Below are 19,755 nucleotides of genomic sequence, written 5' to 3'. Positions count from 1 at the left end.
TTCCCATTGCCTTCCATTAAGACATCTCATCTCTACTGACAGTTAATAAGCTAGAAATGAAGACAAAACAGTGCTAGCTCATTCCAGGCAGCTCAATCCAGCAGCTGCATGCGGGCACGGTTTCCACTGAGGTCACTGTGGGGAGAAACATGGAAGTTGGGAGAGTTTTGTCTGTCCATTATTGATTCTCCATGGAGTTGAAGGTTCTTAACATTATCTCAACCAAAGTCGCTCTGTGGAGACTAGAGTCTGTGGTGCTGTTTTAACTCAAGTTTTCTGATTGCCAGTTAACCGAAGTTAACAAATTCAATTGTAAATGCAAGTCTAGACACTCCCTGTGGTTTGTTCCAGGACACACATATTTGTGGCTTACCTGTGCCCTGAAAGGAACACATTGGGGGAAGGTCTAATTCTAGACACATATCTAAGTTGTTTTCGTTGATTGCCAATCAATTTGAGCAGAAACAGGACCACAAACTCTAGTGATCGAGGCATTATACAAAACAGACTCAAATAACAGTCACTGTTCCAAAGAGCTTGAAATCTAGGTGAGCAATCTAAATCTGAGTCGATGCATTATGAAAACCTCACGCCGAGGAAAAATCCAATAGCAAGTCCGGTTTGGGTTAGATTTTCTAACCCTCCAGGCTAACCAGACGCAACCCAAGGCGAGCCCGGAATAGCATATCACACTGACACGTCTTGCAGGGGTTGCAGCTCACTTTTGAAAGTGACTTTAGCTGACTTCCCTCAAAGTAACCCTAACTCTCCCCCCCCCCATGTCTAAAGTAATTTAATCTCATAAGTTCCTATTTAAACACAGAGATGCTGGCTTGATAACCTTTGGCATGCGGTTCCTGCATGACCACTGTAAATAACAGAAAGAACTCCCATTCTCAAGTCATTTCTCTTCCTGCAGAACACGAAGATTAATGGCTTTCCAATAAAAAGTTCACATTTTGCCTTCACTAGGCAAAATTATTATTTGTATTCTTGTATGGCATACTTTAAATCAAAATCATTAGCTGCCTGATTGTCATTTAAACCATGAAGAAACCAAAGCATAATTAAAAATATGACACTGGGAGGTGGCTATAAAATTGAAGAATAAAAGAGTGAATTCAAAAGACTAGATCAGTTCCACAGTGCTTTGTGGTCTGCATTTCACCCTTTCTAAAGTATTATACTGCCAGTACTTAATCAATATTATTAACAACACATACAGGAATTACTTACCAAACATTACCAACGTGGTTGGAACTTCATTCCCGCTTGCACTAAGCCCATGAAGTAGTTTAAATGGCCATCAGTGCTGGATTTATGCATAACCTAAGTAAACTAAAGTTTAGGGCCTCAAATTATGAGGGGCCTCTAAATACAAAAAAATTACTAGTTTTTCATTTCAACCTTGCCTATGCGCGGGTCTATAGGCAAATATAACCCTTTATTATTTCTATTTGCATTGTCCTTTCTGTTAGAATAATACAGAGCTTTTGGTTATGCTATGGGGCCTCTTTAAACCTGACATACCTTAGAGTCTTGGCATGTCTTAATCTAGCCCTGATGTCTCCCCATCTGTCTTCTTGACCATGGCAGCTGCCAGGCTGGTCAAAGGCTTCTACGCTGGCCTTGGGCAGATCAGGAAGTGACTAGCAGGCTTTGCGCTACAGCAGTGGTTCTCAAACTTTTTGGATCTTGTCCCACCCTGCGCAACACACACCTTTCTGTGGACCACCAGCCAACCACATGATGACCAAATGGGTGCAGGAGGGACTGAAGATGCAGGGTTTGGGTGGGAGATAGGGTGCAGGAGCAGGCTGAGGGTGGGGAGTCTGGGCAGGAGGTGGGGTGCAGGTGGGGATGGGAAGCCTGGGCAGAAGTGAGGGTGCAGAAGAGAGGTGGGGATGTGTGGTCTCAGGGTACATCAGGGAAATGGGGGTGTAAAGTCTGGGCATCAGGAGAATGGGGAGGCACCTACCTGGCTCTGTACCTCCCTCTGCTCCCAGGCATCGCCCCCCACTGCTTCCATTGGCTGTGACTCTGTCCAATGGGAGCAGAGGGAAAGCCCCCAGGCAAGTGGTTTCCCACCCTGCCGTTCCCCCAGCTGAAGGGAGGGGGAGCAGCAGCGCATGGAACCGCTTCCTTCCTCCGCAAGCTGGATCCAGCCTGCGGGCTCTTCCCTTCCCCTACCTGCAGTGGGAAGCTGGCGCTGGTGGGGAGGGCCATGGGGCTGGAGCACCAACCCAGGCTCCCCACCTACAAGATGGCCATGGACCACACTTTGAGAACCACTGCACTACAGCAATCGTCGGCTTCCTAGGGCCCAGAGGAAAAAAGAACATAAATCAGAGCAGCCCTGATGCTGGGTGGGTCCCTGCCTGGCCCCAGACGACAGGGAGCATGAAGTTGTCTTGGAGCCATTGCTGGCTCATCCTTATCCCTGCACAGGAAAAGAGTTCCTGAAAATCAGGCCTCTAGTATCCCGTGATTCCCATGCGATAGGAAGTGGCTACAGATGCAGATTCGTTTGCGGGATGGTCTGCGGGGGACTGGGATGGAACCAGAATGCTAATATCCTCTTAGTTACGGGGAAGGACATGATTCGGTCACGGAGGTCACAGGTTCCATGACCTTTGCGACTTCTTCTGGGGCAGGGCTGCTGGAGCAGTGGCCACTTGAGGCCCAAGCACCAGTCCCTGGCCTGAAGCACCAGTTAGGGGAGGGGGAGCAAAGGAGACAATTGCCTTGGGGCCCGGAGATTCGACAGTGGCGATGGCCAGAAGCCCTGGGCAGAGGCAGCCCCTTCCTGGAATTTTGGGTTCATTGCCTGCGACTGGTCCCTGACTTTTACTAAAAATACCTGCGAAAGGCTCGCTCCCTTAAAGTAGAGGGAACGTGTGGCTAAGGGCAGGGTTACGGCAGGAACTCTGGTCATTATGACAGGGCGGCCACCTTTTGGCCCGGTCTGTCAATCCTTGGGGCTTTTCGTAAAGCCGCAGCTCCTGGGACAAGCTTAAGCGTTCGTGTTTAGAAAGGAAAAACGTTTCTTGCCCTTGGGATTGAGGATAAAAGCTTGGAGGGGCGACCGGAGACACCAGACAGCACAGAGCGAGAACCCCTATTGTATCTATGTAGCTCATGATTGTTAGGGGCCTGACTCATGATTTCCGAATCTTTGGGGTTTTCAATACTGACGTCAGTGGAAGCGGAGGGCAGTCGGCACTTTGCAGGACTGGTCTCCCAGGGCTTTATTCAGTGGCCCCATGAGCACAGTCCACGTTTGTTGTACACACCACGGACCAGTTGCCAAGGCCCAATTCACAATATCGGGGCCTCCAGGGAAGTTATTGTGGCAGGCCTCCATTCCCTCAGCCACCTCTTCCTTCCACAAATGACTTCAGCTTCCCCAAACTCTTCCCACACCAGGGGTGCCAACAGCCCTACTGGACCCCCGGGCAAGATGGGGAGGGTTGGCTCCTTGCTCCCGGAGGGGGCAGAGACGCAGGGGGAAGGGGCAGGCCCAAGACCACCGGAGCATGGCACTCGGGCAGCGATTTAAAGCAGCGGCCAGGAGCCTAATCCCACAAGCTCTTCTTTCCTGCTCCCTGAGTAATGTGCCCAGAGGCTCACATTATATTCAAGCCTGATCCACAACCCACAGGGATTTTCCTCTGCTATTTCCCTCTTGTGTAGTCCAAAACATGGATAACTCCACTGGAGCCAAGGGAATTGTGTCTGGTGAGATTGTGGCTCTCAGCTTTTCCTTTCCTGGTTTTTTCTAGACAGTGCGATTCTCGGTGACACCCCCATTTGCAGGTAGAGATGGAGACTTGCTTTCTCCTTCTGACTCACAGGTTGTGAGTGGAGGAGCTAAGAGGGAAGCCCTAAAAGCAGAGTCCACAAAAGAGAGGATTTTGGAAGAGATAAACAAGAGGACAGTTTAAACTGGGCCCTCACTAACTGAACTAGCCACAACCTTACTTCTTAGGCCAGGGATTCCCAGTCTGGGGTATGCGTACCCCCAGAGGGTATGAGAAGCTTGTCAAAGGGGTTCGAGGAATATTTGGTAAATAACTAGATTACCTTAACTGAAATATTCCAAAAGCAGTAGTGTTAGGGAAAAAAGTTGTGGATTCTGGAGTCTAGAATTTATTTCCTTTCATATTGAATCGGGGGTATGGGAAGGTTTACTGAAAGCCAAGGGGGTGCGGGGACCGAAAAAGGTTGGAAACCCCTGTCATAGGCGGTCATCTACCAATACAATTCTGGGTGGTTGATATAAACATTGAGCAGGATGCTGAAAACCCAGCGCAATTGTAACGCTGACAGGCAGAATCAAACCTGGGACCTCTGGAGCTTAGTGCATGAGTCTCTACAGTGTGAATTAAAAGCTAGCTGGCTCTCAGCTCAGGCTGTAGAGCTCACTCATTCTTTCTCTCTTTAGGTCGACAGGGGAAGCCTTTGTCGACCGCTTCCTTATGCCTCGTGCTGTGCTGACAATCAGCTGAGCCGGCGCGGCAGCCATTTTTATTTTAACGAAGCGAAGGATATTTAAATCCCCGCTTCATTGACTATGTCGGGTAGTCTATTTTACATGCCCCTGTCGGCAGAGACACGTAGTCTAGACATACCCACAGAGTGCTGGACTAGAGAGTTCAACCTGTAGTTGCAGATTTTTGGGGTTGTTCTTACCCTTCTTTATGTGTCCTTCTCTTACTTGTTTCTCAGAAGACCTGTGTACATGGACAGAAAAGGAAATCAGCATCTTTCTTGTCCCCCACAGCCATATCAATTCAGTTTACTCTTTAGTTTTGCTCTCATTTATCTTCCTATTATTAAAAAAAAAGCTTCAAAACCAGGTATATGTTTTCCACGAGTTGCGATCAAACCACAGTTCCAATCAAAAGAAAAGCTGGGTGCGTTTGCCATTTCCTGTCTCCCAAGGCAGAGTCGTTCAGTCCCCCCAAGAATGACTTTAGAATCATTTTCTTTTTATAGCTCTGCCTGAAACAGAGCAAATTTCTTTCTCAGTCATTCCAGCCGCTGGCCCACAATGAATGAATGGCTGGAGACAAAGTTAGAATTTAAAGGCAGACTCCTGCCATCACATAAATAAACAATGAGCCCCATGACCATTTCATTAGAGGGCTTAAATGAGCTCTTCCCAGGGCTGGCCATGCTGTTACTCATAGACTACCTATTTAAAGAAGACATTTAAAGGCTGGGGAGCATTAGTGCACTCTCAGCATCATTAATCGCCCAGCTGATTTATGCTTTATGCTAGACGTGGGCGCAGGAGGTCAAAGCAAACGGCTGTGTGCAGACGAGGACACGAAGAGAGAGACGGAACACATTTGCTTTTGTAAAGTACACCCATATGTTATACTTATAATCAATGGCGAATAAATCTAGGGCTACTGGTTCAGCTGGCGTTAATCGGGGTGTCTACTGTTACGTCAAATGTGAATCCTAGTAGCAATTAGAACCTGGAAGAATGGTAGGCACACATCTGCGAAGCACATCTGCATTAAAAATTGGGATTGTAGTGACAATCTGATATTAGTTGTTTTAAGTAGCTGGTTGATTTAGTGATACTCAGAATAACAACTCATTGAGGAAGTCGGTGTAGATCCTGAATGAGATGGGGGATCAATAGCCCATCTCAAGTATGCAGGGAATGGCCGGAGGCATAGCTTTCCTAAAATTGCCTACATGCCCAGCCACCAGAGAGACTGAGGCTGTAGCACAGCAGCTGGGCTTGGGCGGTGGTGCAGCAGCCCTGCTTTTTGACCACCAGGGAGGGACAAGGCTGGGGCTGAGGACACAGCACAGCAGCCCTGGCCCTCCAGGTGGCTAGGAAGGATGGGGCTGGGGAGTGGGTGGGGTTTGGCTCCAGGGGTGGGGCTTCGGGCAGAAAGGGCGGGGTTGGGGCTTTCCTTCCCCAGCTGTGTCTTCACCCATCACCCATGGGAATGGCTTTCATTTATTATAATTGATTGTTGGGGTGCACAGAGGCTGCACTTTCACGATGACCTGAATTTGGGGACTGTCCTGGCTCATCGAGGCTTGCACTCATTAAATGTCAGTGAATTCTTCGCGATTTTTGCAGCGATGATGCTAGAAACGTAAATCGATCATAGGGGTGAGGATTTTTTCTCAGTAGTTCTTCCTAAATTCTATGAGTTATTTACAATCCCCTGAACAATTGCTGTCAGGGCTTGGGAAGATTATGGATGCTACTGCTGGTGCTAGGATTTTTGCAAGAATCTACATAAGAGCTGCTAGGCTGGCACAGCTAATTTCAGCAGCATGGACAATACACAGGATTAATAACATGGGATTCCTGCATTTTAATCCTGGTTCTGACACTGACACACTATTTGCCTTGGTCAAGTCACTCTGGGTATGTCTACACTACAGCACTAATTCGAACTAACTTAATTCAAATTAGTTAATTCGAAATAAGCTAATTCGAATTAGTGCATCTAGACCTAAAAACTAATTTGAATTAGCATTTCCACATTGAGTGGACCCTGAACCGAAGTTAAGGTTGGCCGGAACCAGTGCCAGCAGGGCATCAGGTTAGGACTTAGAGCGTGGAGCTGCTGCCTCAGGCTAGCCGAGGGCTGCGCTTAAAGGGACCAGACTCTCACCTCGGACAGACAGTTCTCAGGGTTCCCCACTTGCTTGTCTACCTTGATGAGGGACAGCAAAGTAGTCCTGTTTTGGAGTGCTCTGAGTGCCCGTACTCGGCACATCACAGCACTCGGCCATCAGCCCGGTTGCACTTGTCACAGGCTGTCATCTGGGGGGGGGGGGGGGGATCAATCGGGCGGCTGTCAGGATCCAGGAGGCCTTGCAGGAGAGCTTCCACCCCGAGGAGCCCGCAGAGCCACCCCAGTCCTCCCCATCGGGGGCTCGTGCCCCATTCCTCCCTCACCTCCTTCCACTTACCCCTCTCTAGCCCCCCTTCCTGATGTAAAAAATAAAGGAAATGTGTGTTCAAATATAGAAACTCTCTTTATTTAACAAAACTGGCAGGGGGGGGGGGTTAACTTCAGGGGAGACTGGGAAAAGGAGGTGGGAGAGGGGAAGAGAGAAGGTGGGAGAGGGGAGTGGGAAACCTGGGAGGAGGGAGCTGGAAGGGGGAAGCAAGGGGAAGAAGGAGGAGGGAAAGTATAAAACTATCTTCAGTGCTGTGTACAGATGTGTTTTCCTCACCTCAAAAAAGATATTTTGGCCTTGGAAAGGGTTCAGAAAAGGGCAACTACAATGATCAGGGGTTTGGAACAGTTCCCATATGAAGAGAGGCTAAAGAGACTGGGACTTTTCAGCTTAGAAAAGAGGAGACTGAGAGGGGATATGATAGAGTTCTATAAAATCATGAGTGGAGTGGATAGGGTGAATAAAGAAAAGTTCTTCATTAGTTCCCATAATAGAAAGACTAGAGAACACCAAATGAAATGAATGGACAGCAGGTTTAAAACTAATAAGCGAAAGTTTTTCTTCACACAGCACATAGTCAACCTGTGGAACTCCTTGCCGCAGGAGGCTGTGAAGGCTAGAACTATAACAGAGTTTAAAGAGAAGTTAGATAAATTCATGGAGGTTGGGTCCATGGAGTGCTATTAGCCAGAGGCTGAATGCCTCTAGCGCCACGCGGAGGTCCAGGCAGTGCTGAGGCTGGCTGCCCAGGCCCTGCCCCTTCCATCTGAGACCCCGCCCCTTCCAGGGTGCAGAGCTGGTACACCCACACACACACCTTGCCCACAGAAGCTGTCGGCCCCTCTGCATGTGTGTGTGTGTGAGAGAGAGAGAGCAAGAGAGCAAGCATCTGTGCACATGTGAGCTGCTGCTGTACCTGGTTTATTTTTGCAGCATTGAGGGCCGTTGTGACGGTTTCACCCCTCCCCCCATGCTTTATGGAATGGACTTATGGGCCTAAATGTACATAACTCAAAGATGCTTTGAGCAAATTACTCCATGTTACCCATTGATTTTCACGTCTTAATCCGCTGGGTCTGTTTATCTTATTTTGGTGTGTGTATCATTCTTGTGTGTACAATTAGACATATGGAGCATGGAATGCATTATGGTTTTTAAATGCGTGACTGAAAGTCAGCAAGGGAGGCCTGTGTGTCTGGGCAGTCATATGCCGATAGCCTTTTGGCCTTAAGGCTTAGCAGTGGTTGGTAGGGAGTGGCAATAAGGGAATTCTTGGCTGGGTGAACCAGAGACCCCAGGGCGAAGTAGAGATTTTCCCTGGTTTGGAAGACAGCTGGGAAAGAAACAGATATGGGGAGAGTTTATAATAAGTTTGTGCTGAGGATTTTAGTGTTAGAGTTAGCTAAGCATTTTTTGTTACTTTTGATTTGTAATCTACTTTGCTCTGCCTGTTACACTTATAACCAGCTGCGCGGTTCTGCGCTCTGTGCATGCGCAGATCGCTCCACGCCGGCTCTTCCAGGGTGGAATCTACTCGCCACGGGCAAGTAGATTACACTATTTGTCGAGCCCTGCTTATAACCACTTAAATCTGATGGCTTGTACTTAATAAAATCACTTTTACTTACTACCAAGCCCAGGGTAAATAATTGTTACCTGGAGGGGCAACCAGTGGGTACATCCTCCCTTCGTTGCTAAAGGGGGCTTACCCAAATAATTCACTGGGGGGGTTGATCACATGTGGGGAGTGGTACCCCAGGAAACTGAGCTCAAAACTGCTCTCTCCTTGGACCTAAAGAGCCTGAGGAATAAGAGATCCTCCGGAAAAGAGCTTATTTTCCAGAGGATCGCGTCCAGACTGGCGCTTTTCTCCGGCTTATCTACAAGCCGGAAAAAAGCGGCAGCCATGTTAATGCAAATGCCGCGGGGGATATTTAAATCCCCTGCGGATTTGCCTATTCCAAAGTGCTACATTTGCATCCCTATTACGGAATAGGGGCCAATGTAGACACAACCATCCTGTGTGGCTACTACCGAGAGCCAAGCTGGGAACAAAGGGGGAGCAGCAGAGCCTGCTCTGCCAAGCAGCACCATGGCAGGGCTGGCGGGGGGCACGACCATGGGTAGGAAGGTGACTCCCCCATAGCCAGGTCTTTGAGTGTCCCAGTGGGAAGAAGCAGAAATTCCACCCCAGTCAGTGTTGGCTGAGAGCCCACGGAAGGCGCCTAAACGCAACCACAAAGCACCCGCGGGCTTCTCTCCTGGACTACGGCACCACAACGCACTTGACCAGCGCTCAGGAGCAGGGACAGGGCTTCTACTCCTCCCCACGGCGTCACTCCTCCTCACAAGCCGTCAGCTGAGGGCTCCTAGCGCCAATTGTGCCCCGCCTCCCAGTCACTCCCACGCCCCCGCCCGGCTTCTGCATGCAACCAGACGCTCCCAGCGCCAATCGCAGCCCCGCCGCCCAGCCTGGGACTCCCTCTGGTTGCGTGCAGAAGCCTGGCAGGGGCGGGGGGAGTACCTGGGAGACCCAGCCACTCCTCCTGCCCCTGCCAGGCTTTTGCACACTGCCACAGGCTCCCAGCGCCAATCACAGCCCCGCCTCCCAGCCACTCCCCCCACCCCCGCCAGGCTTCCGTCCTGAGCCCAGTCGGAAAAACAGAAAATACCGGACATTACACATGTCCGGTATTTTCTGATTTGTTTTTACCGGTCAGAGGGCACAAAAACCAGACTGTCCAGTAGAATACCAGACACCTGGCAACCCTAGATTTGCAAACTAGAGAAACAACCCCTAAAACTCCAGTGGACAGCCTGACAACAGTGTCTAGAACCACAACTGCTTGGCAGTGCACCATATTTTGCAGCTCCACACAACTAGGTACATGCAGACATCTCTCCCCTCACCTCCAATTTGTGTTCTGATCCTCCAGGTAAGAAAGGGCTGTTGGACCAGGCCCTGTTGTGATGTACATGTATCTAGGTACATGCGTGCACAAACCCATCATTTTGCACATGCAGTTTTATATGAGCAAATATAAGTCTACCTGGGTATGACCCAGGCTGCTAAGACAAAAAGCTAGAGAACACATGCAACTAACTGGGTTTAGTACTCCGGAGCAACAACTTGGGCATTGACTGAAGTCCTCAGAAAACTGGTTAAAATTGTTATTTACTGAGCTGCATTTATTTCCTCTGCTCATAAGAGCAAATTAGTTTCACTGCATCATCTGACAGTGACGGGTGATTTTTTTGTCTATAATTATCCCATTGTACAAACAGCTGAAAGGGACTATTTTGTTCTTCCTAATATGACATAAGATGTTGCTGGGAAAACAAACAAGGTCAAAAGATGCCTTCTGTAGGATCAATCCTCACCTCTGTCAGATACGGAGCACGGCCGCTTTTTGCTTGACATTCAACAGACCTTCACAATCCAACTTTCAGCTGTGATCTCAAAATAAGTTGCTCTAAAGCCTCAAACTGTTATTTCTATTTGCAGACAAAAAGAGAACCACCCGTCTGTATACAGTCCACTTGATCTTGATCTCTGGCGGCATCAAGAACAAAATGCTACATTAGTCAGAAATCTGTGCTAGCTGGACAAAAGGGAGCTATTCTCTTAGTTCAGAAATAAGACATGTAATTTATCATCATACGCTGTTATGAGGCCACCTGGGTTTCTTAAGACATGTGATAACAGTGAGAAAACTTCAAATGTCTAAATTACGTTTCAAATAATACGAGTTACAGCATTCACTTTGATTTATACCCTTCCTCTCCAATGCCAACGCAAACAGCATTAGGAGATCCGGATGCTTCCAAACTACTTTTCACTCGTGGAAGTGAATTGTCTTGGTTCACAGGGGATCGTTGAAATGCTGGGGAAGGAGAGGTCACACTTCCAGAAGATATACACTGGGCGACATTTGCTTACCAAATTAGCCAGAACTGGCTTCTGAGCTTAATTAAAAGCAGCTCGAGGTTAGTGAACTTTTTGCCAAATGCTGCCTGAACTTCACGTGCGTAAGGACTTGAAAGTCACAAATGGTAGCCTGGATCATGCCGTAGGGAGGTGGTGTGACCTCTCTGCAAGCCAGAGGGTGAGGAGTCATCCTCCCTGCCTGAGTGGGCAGAGCCAGACCAAACTTACTCTGCCCCCTGGAAGTGGAGGGGTGGAGCCAGAAGTAGAAAAGGCGGGGCTCCGTCGGGGGAGCACCGAGAAAGGAGCCAGGCACAGGTTGCTGCTGGCTGCCTTCTGTAGACTCTGCTGCTGAGCCTGGTGCCGTTCTGGACCTGGAGAGGCCTGAGGCTGAGGAGGAGTCGGAGCTGGTGGAACTGATGGTGGCTGAATACCTGGGCGAGACTGAGGAGCCGGAGCGGGAACTCGGATGGGAAGAAGCTCAGGAGTTTTGAACTACAGCGTTTGGCTTAACAGACAGTCAATGCATTGTGGGATGCATTGACCCTACTGACCAGTGGCGGGGCACCTCGTCACTGTTCAGGCTCTGATCCGGAACACAGTAGAGTTGGGTGAGCCTGTGGTCTCCTACACCCGATATCCCACCCCTGGGCTGGCAGCCTCCCCACCGTAAGTCTTGGGGCCAGTGTTTGCTGGTGCTCCCCTGCCTTCAGGATGCCAACACTCCATGGCTTGTGAGGCTGGCCCTTCCCTGCCTTTGGGGCATACGAGAGACTTGTGCCGGTGTTCCCCTACCTGTGGGGCATGCAAGTGACTCGTGCCAGCATTCCCCTGCCTATGGGGCATGCGAGGGACTCATGCCGGTGTTCCCCTGCCTGAGAGGAGTGCTACGGACATGTCTGGGGGTGAGTTCTGGCCTTGCTGTTGACCTTTCCCTGTTGTTCTGACCAGCACCGTTGCTAATTCCCCCTGTCCTAAAGAAGTGCATGTATGTGGCGGTGGCCCATCTGCCCCTAGCGGCCCGACAGGCCCACCGACCCATTACACAACCCTACGTGGCCAGCCATGGCTGCGCGCTCTTTTCCGATACATGTCCTACTGCCCACTATCGGCCAGATCCTCAGTCGATGCAAATCCAAGTAGTGCTATTGACTTCATTGGAATTACACCAGTTCACACCAGCTGAGGGTCTGGTCCTTCGTTCACTCCCACAACCCCTCCTAGTGGATTGAAACGGGATCCGCACGCAATGGCATAAGGAGTGTGTCGTTGGTCCCATCGATTTTTGCTTTTTTTTCAGCCTTGTTCCATCTCGTTCTGTCAGGGAGACCAAGGACCCATATCAACATCATACATTTGTCCACCTTCATCAGTATGAGAAATGGTGTATTAATAGTAGGAATGCTGGTCTTGAGTTGCGGCAGCGGTGTTGTTAGCTGTTGGGGGTGGCTGTGAAGCCTAAGCCAGGATTCCCTTCCCAACAGTATTTAACCAAATACTTCTGTCTCCTGTGGTCTACTGAGGACGAGTGTTATAGACACTGTAGAAGTGATGCTGCTCTTGACACAGGCAGGAAGCATTTTATTCCCCATGAGCAGTTTTTAAAATTGCGAAGCTAGTTACGGTTGCCAACTTGCTAACTCAGAGATGAACAGTAAGTCACAGAAGACAAAATCCATGTAACAACAATCTGGCTGAAACCCACAAAAATCAAAGACGCTCAAAGTGAAGACTATAATTTTCTGGATAGATTGTACTGGCCCTGTTACAGAAGCCTAACTTTTCATTTAAAGAGTGGTTCAAACCAGAACCCCAGATCTGAGCATTTTGGGGATGTCCCAAATCCAAACCCAGATTCAAATTCTAAAACTGCTGTCTGCTCATATCATGAGCTGGACCAAAAATCACAGATCTGTACAATCCGGGAATTTGAGGGCTGGAAAGCTGCATTGAGAAGGGAATTTGGCATCTCAAGTTTCACTTTGAAAAAGGTGTATGGCTGTACAAAATATCGTAGGAGTATATTTTTGACATGCCTTGTCCGAAGCAATAAGCATCAGTTATCTTATGTCATGTAGTTATGTGGGTGATTCTGATGTGGTTTCAGACATGTTGAGCATTACTGGACTAACTCCGTTCCCAGTCAATGGGGAAACTCCTATAGATTTCAAAGGGGACGGAAGTGTTAGTCTATTTCTGCAAAAACAATGAGGAGTCCTATGGCACCTTAGAGACAGAGGCTATGTCTGGACTACGGAGTTCTTCTGGGATACCAGCGGTATCCCAGAAGAACTCCACCGCATCAAAGGAATGCATCTGTTTTTCTGATCTTTTTGGTGGAAGAGCAGATGTGCTCTTTTGGAAACCCTGTCTTCCTCATTTTAAGAGGGAGAAGGGATCTTTCGAAAGAGGAGGTTTTTCTGAAATTTGGCCCAGTGTAGACGGGCCAAATTTCGGAAAAGCTTCTTCCGACAAAACTATTGCAGAGTGCAATTTGCGTACCTTTTTCCAATAAAACTCTATGGTCTAGACATAGCCTAACAGATTTATTAGGGCATAAGCTTTTGTAGGTCAAAACTGCTTCATGAGATGAATTGGAGTCGAAATTACAGAGGCTGGGGTGAATATACATAAGAAAAGAAAGAAGTTACGTAGGAAGTGTAGGACCAGTGTTAATGAGTCCAGTTAAGTCAGGGTGGATGTGGTTCATTCACAGCAGTGTATGCACAGGTGAAAATACTAGGAGAGAGGAAATTGCCTATGTAGGGAGATAACCAATGAAAAACCTTATTCAGTCCTAATTTGCTTGTATTGAATTTGCAAATGAATTGTAGTTCTGATGTTTCTCTTTGTAATGTGGCTTTTAAGGGTTTTGTTTTTTGTTTTTTGTTTTTTTTTATACAAGGATTGCTACTTTTAAATCCATTACTGAGTGTCCAGGGAGGTTAAAGTGTTCTCCTACGGGTTTATGTATGTTACCTTTCTTCATGTCTGATTTGTGTCCATTTATTCTTTGAAACAGAGACTGTCTGGTTTGGCCAATATACATGGCGAAGAGGCATTGCTGGCATATATCAGGGTAGTGGAGCCATCTGTATTGTCTAAGAGTTAGAAAATGCTCCAGTTTCAGAAAAAGTTGTTTCCCACACTGAAAGAAAAGCTGATTTTCCAGTGATCATTATACAGCTATTAAGGTAATCTAATGCACGCTATGGATTAATGACACATTGCAAAACAAATCTTCTTCATTGATAGCACCAAGAAAAAAAAACAAATAGTTTTACACAGTATTTTGTGCCCCTATGTGTTGATAACAGGGTTTAATTTTTCACTCCTTATTCAAACAAAATTTCCACAGAAGTTTGAGTATCGTTGTCACGTTTTTACTCAGTCCTACCCAGCCAAAGTCAGAAATAAAATCTGAAGGTGGATGGGGCACTTCTGTTCTCCATCTCATGACATAAGAGCAAGGAGATAGTCAATTAACTCAATTTAAAATGTAGCAAATTGAAAACTGATACAAGGAAACATTTTCCCACAAAATGTATAATTAGGCTGTGGAACTCATTGCTACTGCATGTTGTTTAGGCCGAAATCTGAGCAAGGTTCAAAGAGGGACTGTACACTTAATATAGGTAACCAGTATATCCTGCATTGATAGGTAAGGATAACAAATATTGGAAGACATATTAAACCTCATGCTTCAGGATGCAAACAAGTTTCTCACTGCAAGGGCTTAGTAGATTTCTTGCACCTTTCTCTGAAGCATCAGATGCTGCTATTATTAGAAAGATTGAGGGTCTACTCTTATATGGCAGTTTGTATGTGGTCTAATGGCTCAAACCCAAGACTGCGACTCAAAAGGTCTGAGGGCTAGTCCCAGTTCTGCTACTTGTCTGCTGGGTGATGTTGGGCAAGTCAATTTGCCTCCCTGTACCTCAGTTTTCCCATCTGTAACATTGGAATAATAATTCTGACCTCCTTTGTAAACAATACTCTGAAAGGTATTGTTTGGAAATGCCATATAAGTGCTAGGTATTTCTATTATGCTTAGTAAAATCTTACTAGTGATATCAAGGCTTGGGTCATTTGACAACTGTCCCCTTGCTTCAGTGGAAGAGTCATATCTTGGGAAAAGAAGACATAGTTTAAACACCTTGAAGGTCCCTAGTGGTCAAAAGGCTCACTGGGCCTGCTAGTGTAATGTAGAGCAGCCTTCAGAGGCCTCTATGTTCTGTTAGGAGGCCAGCCTAGTGATGAACCAGACAGGTTTAGATGTGACACAGCGGTGACCTAAAGCCACCTCTGCCCTCTCCCTGCAGTTTTGTGTTAAGTTCATCCTGGTCAGTCTAGAGTAGACAATTAGACCTATGTTGTATTTAACCTTGTTATGGAATGAGGACAGTTTTGAGGATGGGAGAAAATCTCAAAAGAAAATCTCAGAGAATCATCTTCCGTTTCCAACATCTTATGGTTCATGGAAAGGAGTCAGTGTTTGTTCCCTAAACAAACCAAATTATTTCAATGATTTAAAGGCAAATTAATTTCAATTTTAAATGCCATAGCAAAGATAACTACTAGACGCTTCTGAGTGGAAGCAAAGGGACTGGTGCGTTTTACTGGTTCATTAACCTATGGATTAATGGAGCATTTTATTAATGCATCAATCAAACAAGCCCACGTATATTTTAATGTACAGAAGAATATCTGAATTCATAGTTAGATTCTTTTCCCCAGGATTTGTGGTCAGCTTTTGCAGAGGTTCAGAGCACCTGCATCATTCTAATTTCCTTAACTGCAATTTGGGTAACTCACCAATCTTGCAAATCAGACCATCTGTTTCTTTCTACCTGCAGCTGCTGTTTATTTGTTGTATTATTTGATGAACAACATAAAATGTCTGGGGGTGGGAGGGAAACTGATATTACTTGAACTTGGAAACTCATGTTCACACGATTAGTGATTTATAGCCTTGGCAGAATATGTTACATTAGCTAGTTGAATTGCATTCAGTCTTGATAATTCCCATTCAAAAAAAATGTTTCTAAAGTTTCCAGGGTAAAATTAATTTAGTTTGAATACACCTATTTATGACCAAACTTCAGTTTCCACCTGAGTCTAGTATAATAATATTCTGAAAATCAATAATAATTAAGGGAGCTCCCAGATGAAACAGATGGTATAACATTAAATTCATTCTTGATTACTTACTTCTCTTATTAGGTCTAATAGCTCACTCAGGTCTAAATGTACAGCCTGTCTCTCACGGTGCTGTTATTGAACATGATGTAAGTTATTCATTAGCTTACTAGAGAGGTTAGTGATAAAACCCCGGGCTACGTCTAGACTAGCATGATTTTCCGCAAATGCTTTTAACGGAAAAGTTTTTCCGTTAAAAGCATTTGTGGAAAAGAGCATCTAGATCGGCACGGACGCTTTTCCGCAAAAGCACTTTTTGCAGAAAAGCATCCGTGCCAATTTAGATGCGGTTTTGCGCAAGAAAGTCCCGAACGCCATTTTCGCGATCGGGGCTTTTTTGTGCAAAACAATACCGCGTTGTCTACACTGGCCCTGCGCAAGAGGGCTTTTGCTCGAATGGGAGCAGCACAGTATTTCCTCAAGATCACTGACAATCGTACATGAGATCGTCAGTGTTCTTGCGGAAATTCAAGCGGCCAGTGTAGACAGCTGGCAAGTTTTTCCTTGCCAGTCTAAACGCAGCCCCATAGTCTATACATGGCATACACAGATAAGAAACTGTTATCCTATTGTTTGGCTTCCCGGCTGTCTCCCAGGAGCATGTTTGGAGTCTGGCTTTTGGAATCCAGATGTGCCCAATGCTTCACATTATCTTGGGTTCAATGTGCTTTGCAAGACATCCTTTTAGTTGCCAGTTAAATGCACTTGCTGCTCATTTATGTGGACCTGCAGTGCCATTCTGAGGCCTATTTCCCAGCTCTGCCCCACTTTGAATTGGAAGTTTGATTCTCAAAGGAGACGAGTAAATAACCCACGTGTACTAAAATAAAAGCCTAAGCTATATTCTGGCTCATCTTGTGTGGGACTTCCTCATTGGAATCAATATGCATATATAACTATCACCAGGTGAATTTGAACCAGGGCCCTTAGAAGTTTCCTGTAGGTGCTACTACAGCTTGAGCTATAAAGCCTTATTCTCAATGCTTGCTGTAAGTGGTCTAAGTGCCACTCCATGGGACAATGACCTGCACTAGGTGCATGGGTTATACACACAGGGCTGTAGCATCAAGGATCTGAGGTGACAGTTTGGTGGATACTAAATAGAGAAGCACCCAGCTATTTACTTAAGAATTTCCCTCTGCTGAAAGGAACTCATGTGCTGCAGAAGTCTGGCCATAAATCTCCAAGTCCCCAGCAGGTTCCAACTGGTATTTCTCCTCTGATATCTGAAAAAGGCCAATAAGATGCTTAAGCTCAGAACCAGTGCAAGCAAACCTCTGTGGCGAACTAGTCAGAGGACACTGAACGTTCTCTGATCCTGCTTCTCACGCAAACCTTCTCTTTACAGAGGAAAGCAGAAATGTGGGTTATGCATTTGCTTGTGACGTAAAGCAGAACATGACTGCAAAGATTGCTAGGGTAGGGACCAGTAGTTTGATAGAGGTAAGACATTTGCTTTCTAGTCTTCCATGAGTCTAGCACATGCTTTGATTTTAAAAGGAGCATTGTCAAGATTAATAAAATGGCGAAATCCTGGCCCTCTAGAAGTTTATGGCAAAATTTGCATTAACTTACTCTATAGGGACAGGATTTGTCCAATGGACCTAAGTCACCACTTTGTTATTTTATTCTATTTCTTACTACTTTGACCTTACATTCTCTCACCTAGACTTGGAGGGACACAGCTACAGTTACTACATACTTCTCCTACATAAACATGCAAGAATGGATGTGTCTCTGTGCACAAGAGCTGGCAGCATTTCTCAGACAAAACTTTTCTTTGTGGAGAAATGCACATTTGAATGGATTGATACATTTTGCGTACGTGTGCCAAATTTGCCTAATGGTTTCAGTAAAAAATGAACCACAAAATTCTGAAAAACAAGCCACACATTTTTTATTCTGAAAACGTCAAAACTAAATGTTTGGATTTTTCAGCTTGACAGGATTTTGTACCTGGAATTCAACTTCAAATTTATTGTTTTTAAAGCTGAAACTCAAAAACTAAACAATGTTTTGTTGTGGGGAAAACATTCATTTCACCTTGATTTTTTGATGACTTATTTCCATTCACAAAAGATTTATAAAAAATCATTTTGGACAGATCCAAAACAATTCCTTTCTCTTCCCTCACCCACAAGCCTTTAGCTTTGGTCAGTGAGCTGAAAAATCAGTTATTTTAACCTAAAATTCCAAAATCAAAACACTTTCCCCTGAGGGATGCAATAAGAGACAGTTGTTAGTGACTCTCCTTAACAGTTTACTTGAAAAACATAAAAAACAACAAATAGTCTGGTAGCACTTTAAAGACTAACAAACATGGAGATGGTATCATGAGTTTTCATGGGCACGCCTACTTTTTCAGATGACCAGAAAGTTGGATGTCCAGAACCAAAATAAACAGGGGAGAAGGGCGGGGAGGAGAAGGAAAAAATGGGAGGGGGGGGGGTCAAGAAGAGGTAGTGGGTATAAAAATATCATGGGGAAAGCCTAGCTGGAATGTAACAGGAAAAACAAATAGTCTGTAATCACCTAAAGACTGGATAGTCAAAAGAGGCAAATAAGAACCATTAGTAGGCAATAGAGAAGAAGGCACTCAGACATACCAGTGATGAATGTGGTATAAGAACCTATAGATAAGTCAGAACTATGTAGCACTTTAAAGACCTAACAAGATGGTTTATTAGGGTGATGAGCTTTCGTGGGCCAGACCCACTTCCCACGAAAGCTCATCACCTAATAAATCCATCTTGTTAGTCTTTAAAGTGCTACATAGTTCTGTCTTTTGTTTTAGCTAGACCAGACTAACAGGGCTGCATCTCTATCACTATTCTATAGATAAGTGTTAGCCTGGGGGCTGGATGAAACCTCAGTGATGCAGGTGGGTGTGACAACTGCCCCTCATTCAGGGTAAATGTAAAAAGCAATTAAGTTCCTTTATGGGGTAGATAGTTGAAACAATGGGAGCCATGGCCTAAAAAGGCAGGCCAGGTGCAAGAAAGGTCTGAGACGTGAACAAGTTGGAGAGTCCAGTGGAGGGCATAAAAAATTATTAGGGGGCTGGAGCACATGATTTATGAGGAGAAGCTGAGGGATTTGGGCTTATTTAGTCTCCGGAAGAGAAGAGTAAGGGGGGATTTGAGAGCAGCCTTCAACTACCTGAAGAGGGGGGGTTCCAAAGAGGATGGAGAGAGGCTGTTCTCAGTGGTAGCAGATGGCAGAATGAGGAGCAATGGTCTAAATCTGCGGTGGGGAAGGTCTAGGTTGGATATTAGGAAAAACCATTTCACTGGGCGGAGGGATGAAGCACTGGGATGGGTTCCCTAGGGAGGGGATGGCATTTTCATCCCTAGAGATTCTTAAGTCCCGGAATAGCAGTACTGTGGACGCTCCACTGCTGTTATTTCAAAATAGCTCCTCCCCGGCGCCATTCACAGTAATTACTGCCCAGTGCCTCCTGGGGCTCCATATCGAGGTAGCACGTCCACATTAGGGAAGCCTGCCTCGGACTAATTTTGAGGCTTCCCTGCAGTGCAGACGTGCTATTTTGAAATCAGCTATTTCGGAGTATTTCTTCCGGAATAGCTTATTTCAAAATAAGCCCGCAGTGTAGACGTACCCAAACTGTCCAACGGACGGGACAGCTCTGTCTGTTAGGGAGAGAGACAAACTTCCAGTCACATAGG

Source organism: Pelodiscus sinensis, chromosome 11, assembly GCF_052426305.1.
Source record: "Pelodiscus sinensis isolate ZL-2025 chromosome 11, ASM5242630v1, whole genome shotgun sequence".
NCBI classification, from domain to species: Eukaryota; Metazoa; Chordata; order Testudines; family Trionychidae; genus Pelodiscus; species Pelodiscus sinensis.
This window is presented reverse-complemented; position numbering follows the sequence as displayed.